General features: G+C 37.9%; 1 pseudogene; it reads left to right on the top strand.

Annotated features, from left to right (window-relative positions):
• Positions 1–1,836: 1,836 nt before the first annotated feature.
• LOC127214542 (uncharacterized) lies at positions 1,837–2,034 on the top strand (annotated as a pseudogene).
• Positions 2,035–14,530: the final 12,496 nt, after the last annotated feature.

Raw genomic sequence — 14,530 nt, 5'->3', positions numbered from 1 at the left:
CAGAAATAATGATTTCTGAATAATAGCTCAAGAAGCTCTCTAATAAATAGGGAGGAGGGAAGCCTGAGTAATAAAGGTCAGAGAATCTTTAGCCTGTTTTAGCAAAATTGCCAGAAAAAAAAAGGCAAAAAAAAAAAAATACCCCTATACCCTATAAAAGTAAAGGAAAAAAAATCAACATATAATTTATAAAGAAAAGATAGGAATGCTTCTTTATATCTATCTTCATTTCATTCTTTCAATAAACATCTATGATAAGTGTTGATACAGCAAGCAAGCTGCTAAGTTTCAAGTAATTTAAATTACATAAATATAAAGTTCTATGATTAATTTAGTATGCAAATTTGAAACTGTGTGGCAAATAGAAACTCTAGACAAAATGTTTAACATAGCATAAGATAAAATATGTGTAATATAATAACTGTTACTACCAGCAACTGGTAGCTATGTCAGTTTATAACTACATTTTTATACAATGCTTACAGGATCGTGCTCACATTTAATACAATCCAAAACTTGAGTCATCTGCCTTACCAAAACTAATTAAAAATAAATTATAGTAGTGGAAACTATGAATCTCTGTGCTAATAAGAATGTGTAATTAAGTTGTGATGAACCAGACCCCCTACTATTTTATTAGGATCAGATTTATTCCATGTCATGAACATATGGCCCCAACTTTCACTTGGCTCTTGGTATAGAGTTAGATGAAATTATTAGAGTACTTGCTATATTCATTTTGGCAAAACAGAAGATGTGCTTTAACATTATCTAATAATACAATATTTATGTTTTCAAGACGTCCTACAATTCCAAGTCAGTCTGTGTATGTGGTGGTGTTTTTTTCATTCATTTTCTTTTTGCTCCTGGCTGTCTTCCTATGAATACATGGGTATGGAAACTGATGGACAGAATCAGACTGATGTAATCACACAGATGAGACTGCATGTACCTTCCTGTGACAACACGATCAGATTTTCCCTATGATTGTGACAAGTGGAGTGCATGTAATAATGAAACCTCTCTGACACATAAATATCAGTAGATTTTATGATTTTCATAACATTTTCCAAACATAAAGTATATTCTTTCATATTTATGTTCTAATAAAATATATGTTCAAATATTTAAGTATGTATATCAGTATTTTCCTATTAATATTTGGATAAAAGCTATTTGTTTTTTTTTCTTTTAAATACTTCAAGCCTTAAGTTAGCTAAACAGCATTTTATAAGATTTCAGATGCTTTGAATGATCAGTTCAGTCCTTTTACTTTGTGTGTGTGTGTGTGTGTGTGTGCTATGTGTATATTTGTGTGCATGTGTGTGTGTGTGCATGCACATGCTGAGGGTACATATGGAAAATAGAGGTGAACCTTGGTTATTGTTTAGTAGGAACTGCCTACTTTGTTTTTGCCAGAGATGTTAACTGGTACTGAAGGCTCATGGATTAGACTATGCTGCCCAGCCATTGAGCCCCAGGGATCCATCTGCTTTCACCTCTCCAGTGTAGGGATTATAAGCATACACCATCCTATCTAGCTTTTTACATGGGTTCAGGGGGATTGAGCATGCACAGCCAGCACTTTACCAAGTGAGCTGTCTCCTATCCCTAGTGAAGCTCTTTAAAAAGAATAAACATTGAAACTCCAACAACTGAATATATAAATTGTGACATACCACTGAGTTAATTCCATGGTGAGTAGCTAAAATGAGTTAATCATGTTGAATTAACAAATAAATTGTGCATAACCTGGTGTTTCATAATCATCTCCAGAATCCCTGTGAATCCCATGAATCAACAAAGACTCACATTCTCTAAACGGCCTCATTTTCAAAGACAATACTTTGGACTCGTTTCTGTAATTCATTACTGGAGAAATTTATTTTAAAGCCTATAGACTTAAGCAAGAGGTGGCCCAGCCTTCTCCCCAGAGCATGAAACTGGCCATGGCGTTGCTTAGCAGCAACTGCCATTGGTAGTGATGATCACTGTCTTTTAGAGGGGTTCACGGGAGTATAGTGTCTGAATGTTTCTCTCTGGGGAAAAAGGGGGAAGAAAGATTTTTCAAGGGTAAATAAAAACTTCCCCTTTTGAAGAAGGCTAAATTTTTTTGATTGAACACATTATGAATTTTAGAGAGGAGGATACAATCCTTCACTATTATTTACTCCAAATACAGACCTAAATGCTTAGTAAATTTTAAGAACTACTCAAAATAATTTCATTCATTTACTCTCTGGTATTTTGTATGTATTGAGAGCAGGATGGAAAATTATCCTTTCTGGGCATTTAAGGGTATGTTATCATGGGTAGTTCCCCACGTTGTTTTCTACCATCAAAGCTGACCATGCTGGTTTATCCAGGTACATTTAAAATGTGATTGGGGTTAGTGTTTATGCAGCCATTCACCCTTAAGGAAACTACTGGGAGTCACTGATTTATAAAGCCAATAAAAAATTGAAACCCCTGTTACGAGTAGATTTTTTTCTGCCAGTCGGAGAGAGACCCCAGCATTCTATTCTCTGTCCACCATCTTGAATCTCTTCCCTACTTCATCCTCTCTCCTCCTAGTCTCCTAGTCCCACCTATCTTTTTTTTTCCTATTGGCCAACAGTGCTTTATTCATTAACCAATATGAGAAACAAATTTACAGAATGACATCTCCCATCATCTCTTTTCTGTCTAAATAAAAAGAAGGGTTTTAAATTTAGCATAGTAAAATATATAACAAGACAGTTATCAAATAAGAACCATAGTTAACGATGTTCAGTCCATTAACATTTAGCAAGATTTAAAAAAATATTCTATTATCTATCCTATCTTTGTGAGTCTAAAGTGCTATATGTAACTTATCTTTAATCCTAACTAAGGAAAACTATAACCATAACTATCTGTCTTCAACTCCTTCAAAGACCACAGAAGGATAATATATAACTCTAGAAATGACAGAGACATCTTGCTACCTGTTCCGTCACCCAAAGTTCTTCTGAAAAGTTCCACCTTCAGCCTATAGGCCATAGTGGGTCTGGCAGACTCCTCAGCAAAGCAGGAAACTAAACTGTCCACATGTATTGGCAGTTTGTCAGTCATTTTTCTCTGTGCCCTGCAGACTGTCTGGCAGACTCTTCCATGAAGCGGGAACCCTGTAGCAATGTCCATCTTGTATCAGCAGTCAGTTTCCTGTGGAACTTGCATGTCCAGTTTTTACAGCATAAAGTCAAACAGTCTAGACAAGTGCCCAAATGGCTAGTTTTGCCATATTGGAAGTAAACTCCATAACGATTCTCTTCTATGTCCATCTTCCTTTCTGATGCAGATGGTATTGCCAGGAGCAGTATGTATGACTCACAGTTAAGAAAAACCCCAAACCATTTTAAATGCCATGTCTGTGGGTCTTTGAAAGGTTTGAAGAATGCTTATCCATCTCAAATACACTTCTATATATCTAGAAATCCTAACTAACTTAACTATAAGTTTTGACTATTATAGGTAACTATCTATATTCTGTGTTAAGTTATACATTACATTTATAAATGAGCTATATAAACACAATACCTAAACCAAGAGGAGAAATATGCATATCAAAAAATTGACCTTAAATTTGTATCAATAAATGAAAATCCATTCCAAATCAAAGTATTCATATCTATACCATAATCCCCTTTTTACCTTTGAAAAGAGATTGGTTGTGGTCATTAACCATTTATAACCAACCACATATAAATGAAAACAAACATTTATAGACAATATTTGGAAATTGGGGCATCGTTCTTTCCAAACTGCTTCCTGCTGGTAGGGAGCACTGTCATGGGGATCCTAAGAAGATGTAGAAATCTTGTGGAACACTGTTTCAGGGGGTTCTGGTTTGATCAAACCACATTAGTCTGGAAGGAATCCACAGCTTTTCATTTTCTGTGGAAAAAAAAAAAATAGAAGCCCTTTTCCCCAGTAACCTGTCCTTAGACTTAAATTTTGGAGTCAAAGCATTTTTAAAATATATAAATTCAATTAATCCTGCAGTATTTCTTTTAACAGTTGTTATTTCCTCAGCAGTCAAATGATACAAAGACAATACAATACAGTACAGTATCCAGATTCTCTCTGTGATTTCCATCTTTAATCTTTACATGGCTTTTTTATTACTCTATTTCTTCTACTTCTATTTTTTTCATTTTTTTTTTAGACAGGCTTTCTCTGTGTAACTTTTTTCTGTCCCGGAGTTAACTCTGTATACCAGGTTTACTGTGAAATCACAGAGATCTGCTTGCCTCTGTCTCCCAAGTGCTGGAATTAAAGGTGTGTGCCATCACACCTAGCTACTCTCTGTCTTTTTAAAACCATTTTATCCTGTTTCTTTTTCTCTCCCAAGCCTACGTATATTTCAAAACACACTTTAAACCTTTAGAGGTTTTCACCAGTCAAAAACTCCTGCAGTCACTTGCTTGTCTCAGATTCAGGGGTGACAACTCAGCTCATCCTCATTCTTGTGAGGGGACATAAATCTCTATCCAGTATTACTTCCATATTCACAAATTGCCAATTAAGTGGAGGGACGCTACTTTACTTTCTGATTATCTTTCTTTAATTAAGGAACAGTCAGTTTTTTAAAATGTTCTTTCTAACTCAAAACAATGGAATTGTGAAGCTGTTTTATTTCCCATCTTTACCATTCTAATAACTCAATGTTTTAAGCATTGAAGTGAATATATTTAAGAGACAAAATTATTTATAGAAAGCCTGGGAAATGTACAGGGAAGGCTGAATGTATTTTAGGCCATGCTGAACCTAGCAAAATTTTACACATTTATTTGTTTATTTAGAAAAAAGAAACTCTTATTTTTCAAGACACATCAAGATACACATGAGCTCAACTTGAAAAAAAAAACAGTGAGGGCAGTGAAAACATTTTAAAGCTACAATAGTATTTGTCAAAAACATGAATAAGATTAGTTCTTATTTTTCAAGTACTTAAACTTATTTTGAGATTTCAGGAAAAAATGGACTTTCATTGTCCCCAGGGAAAACATGAATTATAGTTTATATATGTATTCACTCTAGCTTGAGCACACATATCTTTGGAATGAGATAGATAATAGAGAGCTGTGCAACCTGGGCCCTCCAAGACCTGAAGCACATGCATCGATTCACAAGGAGAAATACTTTCAAAATGTCTTGCATTTTGAAAGCAGTGTATTTCCACACAGCTTTTAGGATATCTTTACAACTTTGCACACTTTTTGTCCATTTATGTATCTAGAGCCAAGATGGATCTGGAGGCGCTACCAGCTAGACACAAGCTCTGGGATGGACAGTAATAAGAGAGAGGGAGACAAAGCAAGGTGCAGACAACTAAGACAAATTCAAGAACCAAAACCGAAATCACACACACCTCTTGGAGATAGACAACATGTACATGATCAATTTTACCTTGCTAAGTTAATATAGCCCAAATAGAAGTTATTACAGCTTTTCTTGTTTCCCCCTAATTTAGCAAGAATAAGGAGCTATGATTGAATCATTTGCTTATATTACAATCCACTTCTCATATAATTCATAGCAACATGAACCATGGTGCCAACCCTTGTCTCAGCAAGTATCTTCTATAACTTAAATAAATATCAAAATGGATCTTTGCAATAAAGCTGTAAAAGTATCAGTTGCTTTCTAGTGAACACAATAAAGAAGCCAATGAGGCTTTGGAGCAAATTGAACTTTGAATGCCAAGGTAATTACTTGTTGATCTTTTACGTGGATCAGTGCTGTTTCCAATATGCCTTACATTATAGCATCCTCATAACACTCGAAAACACTGACAAGCAATTCAAACAAAATTCAGACTCAGTGAAGGTGATCATTGTCGGATGCTCGATGTTTTAGTGAGCCTGGGCTGAGGAACACTAATGCGTGCTTTTAGAGCAGGTAGGATTCTCAGGAATGGAAATTGAGTGATTCATATTCCTTCCGCTTCTCCACCACTACCTGTGTTACTACAGCAAAGCTAGCCTACAAAAATGAGTATGAAATTGAGGCCAGGGAGCCAGACCAGAGCCATGACAGGTTTGTAATGGTGCCTTCTACAGACCAAGCCTTAGTTTCAGTTTACTGGAACCCGCTGGAGTTGAGCAAGCAGTACTCAGGAAAGACACAACCTAGGGGGCAACCAATCAGAGAGTTCCCCACAGCCTTGTTCAAACTTAAGATAATTAAAAATGGCTTTTCCCACCCTGCAACTGAAAAGCTCCTAATCACGGAGCCACCAACCAATCCCGTAGAAACCTGTGAACTTTTTATTTAAACCCACCAATCAGCCCCCAGACTAGCCTCCCCTCTCTGGAATTCCTCCAATGTTGCTTAGAAGGAGCCTTCAGACTTTTCTTGCCATTGTCCGTGTGCCACCCCAACATGTTGGAATTAAGCGCTCTTGCTTATTGCCTTTGTGACTGGTGATCTTTTATGCAGACTCTAACAGGAAACAATACCCCCTCATGGGCTTGCTAAGCAAGCTAAATAACCATGTAAATGTCTATTGAGTCTATTGAGCAACTGAAAAGTCAGGCTTTGTGACAAGAGGGGAGAGGTTTTAGGGCATCAAAAGGGCCTGTCAGTAGCACACCCTGAAATGAGAAATCTCTCTGCAGGTGGAGCATCTGCAAAGCTTCAGTGTGAGTTTGACTAAGAATTAATCATATAGACAATGTTAGAGTAGCGGATGATTTATTTAGATGAAAATTACTCAGACCTGACACAAACTTCAGATGCACACAACTGAAAACACCCGTGGTTTGCTTTATCCTGGTACAGTTTGGAAAGTGCTCTTTTCTGTCTAGCTTTTCTGTCCTGGACTTTATCTTCAGACACGGCCCTCCACCTCATTGAATGCAGGCCGCCTGGCTTGTATTCTACCTGGAAATGAAAGGAAAGAAGTAACTTAATTCCCATCAGGCTACACAAGTCCTAAGTCTGAGCCATTGAGATGACTCACAGTATTGAAAAAAAAAAATAGTGTTTTCATGTAAGATTAATGAACAGAGTTTGATCCTCAGAACCCCTGATGGTAAGGGAGAATAGATAGATTCATGGATGCTTCTCTGAGCTCCACACATATGGTAGGACACCTGCACAAATGTAAACACACACACACACACACACCACAGTCACAACCTCCATGTTTGTCTAACAATAAATTAACCACAGAGTTCAAGAAAATTTGATGCTCAAATTAATTAGATCAAACTCATAAGCTCATCCTTTAATGAATGCCTCATAAACTACAAAAAGAGGGAGATTCATTACCACTGACAGAAGGAGGAGGGTACTTGTTATCAGGAAAGGGAAACTAGAAACAGAAAGGCTAACAGTGGATGCCATTCTCATCTGAGAGTAATAAGTGTTATGCTTCTTTCAGACTCAGTTTTGCTCCTGGCTTTTACTTTTGCTTGAATTTATTTTGGACAGAGTCTCACTATGCAGCTTAGGCTGGCCTTGGACTCCTGAGCCTCCACACCCCACCCCCTGAGTGATGACATTACAGGCTTGTGCCTCATGCCCCACTCCTTGAGTGCTGACATCAAGGACATGAGCCTCCATGCCCCATCTTGTGAGTGCTGACATCACAGACATAAGCCTCCATGCCCCACCCCCTGAGTGCTTGTATCACAGACATGAGCTTCCATGCCCAGCTCTTTAAAATCTTAGTTATTCTGAGTTTTAAAATAGAAAAGGTGCCGGACAGGAAACTACTTTCTCTAAGTTCAGACTAAAATGTAATTGCTGACATGACTTGTGTGGGGGTGTTTTGGGGAGGGAATGAGAGAAGACAGAGAGCCAAGGAGTGCCCTGGGCACACAGGGTGAAGCTCTGGGCATTCAGGGACAACAACCTGGCCTGGCCTATTTAATGCCAAGACTGTCCCTTGACATAGCTTTGAAATACTGACTTCTCAGTCCATCACATCTTGGCATCTTTCAGCATTAAGTGTGACTTGCTGCTTCTCAATTTGCCTAAAGTGCCTCTGGTTCACAATCAATCCTTTTCTGGGTTATAGATGGGATAGAATGTAGATGCCAAAACAATCCCTCAAGTCACAGAAGGACTTGATTGTTTGACATTATCTGGATTAAATACTGTCGTTATGAACTCATTTCTTTTCTGTTAAAAAACAGGCCAGTTTTAACTCAAACACTTGTCAGAAGTTTCCAGAACTGCTCTGTACCTCTAAGACTTGGGAATCAGGTCAGCACAAGAGGGTGGGAGGCTTTGCTTTCCCCTCAGACATCAGGACTGGATGCCATGGCTGCTTCTCTTATCTAGGCTTTCCTCCCACGTCTTCCCCCTTTACAACGAATCCTTGCAACTGCTGCACTACAACTCCCCATTCTGGGAATGAAGAGAGCTTGGAAAGTCACCTTCTTAGAGCTCCTGAGTAACTGGGTAGATTTCTTTAATGCATTTTGCTTTCATTTCTTCTTCTGAATTTAGACTTCTAATTGTACCTTCTCTTCCTCTACACTGCCCCCATTTCCATGGCATTGGGATCCTCTGGTTCCCCACAATTCCTTTCCATCTTCCATCCTGTCCTCCATCTTCAAACTCTGGGATTATTGGATTTTTTAAAAATGTTGTTTATTTTTTGATACCACCCCCCTAAACATTTTCCAACTTGTCTCTTTTCCAGTTTCATGTTTCTCCTTTGTTATTTTGTAACCATCTCAATCCAAGTCATACCTCCTTCCGAAATGTGGACTGTTCTTGTTTTGATCTGGAACAGGGACCCATAGCTGCAGTGAGTCCATGACTAATAGTCACGTCACCTGCAGAAGACAGTTTTTCTCAGCACACGTCGTCTTCAGATTCTATGGTTTCTATGGATTTGTCTTTTATTTTGCCCCAAATTCCTTCATACCCCTGAAGTTGAATTAATTGTATTTTCACATGTGTCCCCAAGATGTACTATTATAGAACTTATTGCAGCACACTTTAATGTGTTCTTTGGATCATGGTATCTTCATTAGAATTTAAATTTCTTGAGGAACAGTCATGTAAAAGCTACTGCAGGCCCTGCCATGTGGATGTAGGTCTGATGCCATATGGAAGCTTTTTCCAAACTGGAAAAATATAGGCTCTACTACTCCAGGCCAGGGAAATCTATCTTTGTCACCAGACTGTGCTGGTACCAGGGAAACCAAAACCTATCTACATACAAATACAAAAATACACTTAAACCAAGATAGTAATTTTTCACATTTGAAGAGTTAAATTTCAGTACAGTAGATTCTAATCACAAGACTGGTAACTGGAGGCCAGAGGCTATATGAAAGCCTGTGAGCAGTGATAAATGTTACAGAGTTACCATAGTCAAAATGATTCAATACCAAGGGCACTCGTGTGCTTCTGGCATTTAGGAGAATAAGCCAACGGGAATATTGTAAATTCATGGGAAACCTGGGCTACATAGTTAATTCTAGACCAAAGCTACAGAATAAGACAGACCTGTCACAAAACAAAACAATCAAACCATAAAAATAAAAGCCTTAGAGTCCTTTAAAAGGTGTATATTTAAGGGTTTTTGTTTTTATTATAAATTAATTGTAGAAATGTGTATACTCAGAATGACACAAGAAAACAGCAAAGGAGGGAGTGTAACTAACCATGCTCACTATGACAGGGCTTCATTCATAGTCTATGGATAAGAACACAGTGAACCTGTAGCTGGAGGGGGAGGGAGCCCAGTGAGCAGGTGGGATTTAATAATTCTTCCTCTGATTATTTTCACACTGAAGCCAGTGGCGGTTATTATTGAGAATGAAGAAGCATTCACAACATAAAATGAATTAGGGTGGTATAAAAATAATTTTTTAATTGAGTGGTGGAGCCATGAACGACTTCTATATTGCTGTCTTCTGGTTGATGTTCCATCAGATCTGGGAAATGGACAGTCATAGATCCTGCTATTTCCCACAAAGGACACTGCACTTTCCTCACAAGCTTCTTATGCTTCCTTCTGTCACCTTTCCTACTACTCCTTGCTAGTTTTTCAGCATCCACCTGAATATCAAATTCTCTCTGCCAGGCCTCTTTAGCTGATCTCATCCATTCTTACTATTTTGAAGATCATGATGTGTTGAGGGCTCCCTGTTTCTATGTGTATCCCAGACATCTCTGTGGAACTCCAGGCAATGGGGCAAATGCTATCTCTTGACGCCTCCACAAACAAGATGCCTTTACAATCTTCTCTAACCCAGTACATGGCAGTTTCTATCTAATGCTTATCCACTTGGTTGCTTAGCAAAGCTTATTTCCTGTTCACCACACATATATCTTTTAAACTATAATTTTAAAATGGACCTAGATCAAAAGAGTTTTCTCAGCTCTACTGTCTGAGCTAAGTGGCCATCATCTTTACACTCTTAACTCATTATACTATTTTACATTGCTATTCCTTTACATCTGACTGCTCCAGTAACACTAACACCCCTAACATTCAGGGAACACACTCAACTTTTGTGCTACATAGAGTATTTACAGAATCTCTCTGCTTTTACCAGCTGAGGAGTAGCTGTATGGCACACACACTCACTCTCAAGTCTGTCCAAATGCAAAGACAATATTATGATGATTATAAAGTAATTATCTTTAAAGTTTGTAAAGTGTACACAAAACTGGTTCTCTTCAGAGGGTAGAATTTAAAGAGATACTTAAGTGTACATGTGAATGTTTAAATGTCTTCTTAGATCAATGAAATGAACAGTTAATGAAATCTCAAAATACTTCAAAACATCTTTTCTTCAAATGGAGTTAAGTAGCCTCATGACTTACAAGATTTCTGCTTTTTTCTTTTCATTGCATATCATGGTGAATAGTATCATTTGGAGTACCCCCATCACTCCATTCTCTTCTCACCCATTACTCAGTCTCTCATTTTGTACACAGTAGTGAGTTCAAAGAGCCAATACTTGACATCTAAAGTTGCGTTTTAAAATTTTATATTCAATTTATATTAATATGGAAAATTAGCATAAACTTGTCTTGAATAATGCTGGGACAGGGGCATGGCAATGGCAGTGACAATAACTAACACTGTTGATGGATTCCTAAATTTCAGACTCCATCATAAGCACAGAATCACATGCAAATATACCCCCCAAAGGAGGGGTTAGTTCTTCTCCCTTTAAAGATAAAGAAACAACTACACAAGGAAATAGAATAAACAAGCAAGTAATTAGCCTAAGATCATATAATAGATCAGTGATTTTGAATTCAAGATAAGGTTTGCTTCACCTCAGTGGCTTTGGTATTGACCATCTTCACTTTTCTGACAAGAAAAAAAAAATCTCATCTCTCTGATAGCACAGCCTGAAGAAAATGGAAATTAGGTAAATTTAAACCCAGAATTAGGCAATGGAGGAGCCCATCAGAGGGATTGTTCTCATCTGACACCAGAAAGCTAATACCTGATTCTCTCTGAGACTTGTCAAAATGACTTGTTAAATTGCTGGTTTAAGAGGCAAATGTGAACAAGCATTAACTTCTCTGATGCTTCCTCCCCGTTCAGATGGCTTTTCAATGAGTTTTTATCTATATAGCAGATTTCTCATTTTCAAAACGACTGTTTCTGATTTATTTTTCTCTGAGGCAATCAACTTTCAGCTTAGCACCTAAGAAACTATTTTATAACTATATATATTGCAACTTTGTATTCTTTGTATTCCCATTGGAATCTTGGGAACTGGTTTTGTAACAGCATACTCAATATTAAAGAGGTTTAATAACAATTGGGTTGCACCCTGAACTTGGATCACTCCTGTTCATTTGAAATGAGGCAAAAAAAAAAAAAAAAAAAAAAAAAAAAAAGGTGCGGTTTATAGGTGAAAGTGTTCATCTCAGACAAAATTCCAAGAGGCAGATTTCTAATAGCTCCCAGAACTCATTATTTTACTTGTGGTTTAGCATCCTTTGGAGAAAGCTGTGTTTGAGTGAGTGCAGTTACTGGTTGACACCCTTATATTAAATGCACTGTGTTGACCATGCTCAGCTCTGAGAATTTATAAAAACTTCCCTTGGTTTTATTTACATTTAAAAATAGGAAAACTGGAAGGAATGATGAGTACAGCTTATCTAATTTATGGTTAGTAGTCCAGGCAAGCCTTGGACTCCTTTCATGCCTCACCTTCCTCAATCCTGAGACCTTGGGCTTGCACCTATACCCTAAAGAGGCCTATTTCCTTTTTAATTCGAAAGGAAAGAGGAAGATTAGCCTAGAGAAAGATTCTAATCGTGGAAAAGTCCCGTGGGAATCCGGAAAGTTTCCTTTAAAAATTCAATTGTACAGAACCACGGTTGTTTCTTGTTACTTAGGTACCAGGACTGATCTGTTGCAGTGGACTCCCAATTTCCAGCATTGGCCTCTGGACGCATCTTTTGGTGCCGGCTATAGTTTTGGCGCCATCTGGTGGACCTTGGCTCAGTGTTTAAAAAGGAAGGATTTCAAACTCGTGTGGCTGACTGGAGATCAATGACAGGGAGAGGAAGTTTTGAAATCACTCCATTAGTTGGCAACTATTTTTTTTTTTTTTTTTTTTTTTTTTGTCTCACCAAGAGAATCTGATGAAGAAATGTTGGAAGTGAATGAGTTCACTCTTCCTTTCTCCTGCTTTTCCAGATGGCGTTTGGGAGAACAAGAGTCAATCTGATGGGTGGTAATACATGAACACACACACACAAACACACACACTAAATTTTTGTCCACCCATAAAGTCTTTGAATGTTGATCCCGGAAACTAATAATGCTCAAGTCACCTACTCACCTACTCTTCTAGAAGCTTGTATATTCTCTATCGTTTGTTAATTCTCCACTGACCATGCTTGATATCCATTGTTTCACCTGGTATTATTTTAAGGTTCTACTGGATCCTCCTCCCCTTTCATAGTCCATCCTTTTGTGCCTTTGTGCTCTTACTTTGTTCACATTTCCCTTGATGCTTGTCTGTATTCAGCTTATTCTTTGTTTCATAATTTCAAGCCTCTTTTTCCAGTGAGTTCCTAAAAAATGATAGCTTTGATTAACTTATATGTTTTTATGTATATAGCCTTTACATTTTATGATTTTCCACAAGAAGATTGAACTTATTTTTGTGTTATGTGATTTTTTTTTGCAAGGGCATTTAGAGAAGTAAACATTAAGTTGTTGCCTTAATGGAATCTTTAGCTTGGTTTCGGTGGGATAAATATCAACTCTGTTCTAGTTGAGAACCAGTCATGATAGTCTTAGTCTTCTGTGAATGAAGTGCTTGTGCTTCTTCAAAGCCCAGATGTAGCAGCCCTAACTTCCAAAGTGATGATAATGTAGATGAGAATTTTGAGAGGTACTTAAGTTCAGATGAGGTCGAGGGTGGGGTCAGCATGATGTGATTGCAATTAGGGACTTCTAAGAAATGACAGCATACTATTCTATGATTGTATTCTGACATAAGAAAGCCACAATGATCATGATCATTATGCAATTATGTTCATAAGAAATCTCTATCTATCTCCCCTCTCTTTCTCATCACAGGAAGAAGGCAGCCATCTACAAAGTCAGAGGACAGTGCTTGCTAAACCCTATCAAGACAGATGAATCCTAGAACCTTCCTTTAGAATTTCTACCTTCCAGAAGAAGTTTGAAGGGGAGAAAGTCTGCCATTTAACATCTCTAGAGTAGGATATTTTATTATAGTATCTCAAGATGAAATAATTTGTTCTTTCACAGATCTCTAAATTTGTGGTTTATGTTATTTTTTGTGATATCAACATTTTATTTCTTCTACAAATAATAATCCCTAGTATTGGTGACACTCCCACAATCCTTCTAAGAAACATGGATTTTGTGATGATAGTCTCTTGACCTCTACTCTATTAACCACCACAGGTCTTTGCAGATATCTGTTACCTACAAATTGGACCAACATTTTGCCTGTGCAGTATAAAACACCTGTACTCTCTTTATATCATTCTATTGCGGTAAATAAGGATCAGGATAAACAAATAGGCCGAATAGATGTTTATTCAGGGAGAAATAACTTACAACCTAGACAGATGAACACCAGGAAATTCCACCCGATCCTCTCCTGTCCGAGTCATGCCAGCAAGAGAGCGCCTTCCTGGCCCCCTCTGACCTCCTTCCTCAGGTCACCTCCGCCCATCTCTCCACCCCCCAATGGGCGTGGTCAGTGCTACAGAAGGACTACCTCACTACATCATTCCACTAAGAACACAGATTAGTCATAATTTAAAAGCACCTAGGACATGTTATTGTCTGTCTGTCTGTCTATCTCTTATTTCATAGGAAGAAGGCAGCCATCTCCAAGTCCAGAGGAGAATGCTCACCTGAACATCGTAGTTTCACATTTTTCTCTGTCTCACCAGGTCCCACTGGGTGAGTTTCTCTCTCACTCTCTCGCACCCCAGCCACTTATTAAATAATCATTATGAGGCTTAATGTTAACTATAATTGTTTGGCATATGGATCAGGCTTCTTACTGGCTAGCTCCAC

This window comes from Phodopus roborovskii, unplaced genomic scaffold (genome assembly GCF_943737965.1).
Source record: "Phodopus roborovskii unplaced genomic scaffold, PHOROB, whole genome shotgun sequence".
Lineage (NCBI taxonomy): Eukaryota > Metazoa > Chordata > Mammalia > Rodentia > Cricetidae > Phodopus > Phodopus roborovskii.
Note: the sequence above shows the minus strand (reverse complement) of the source record. Positions and strands in the feature narration are given on the sequence as shown.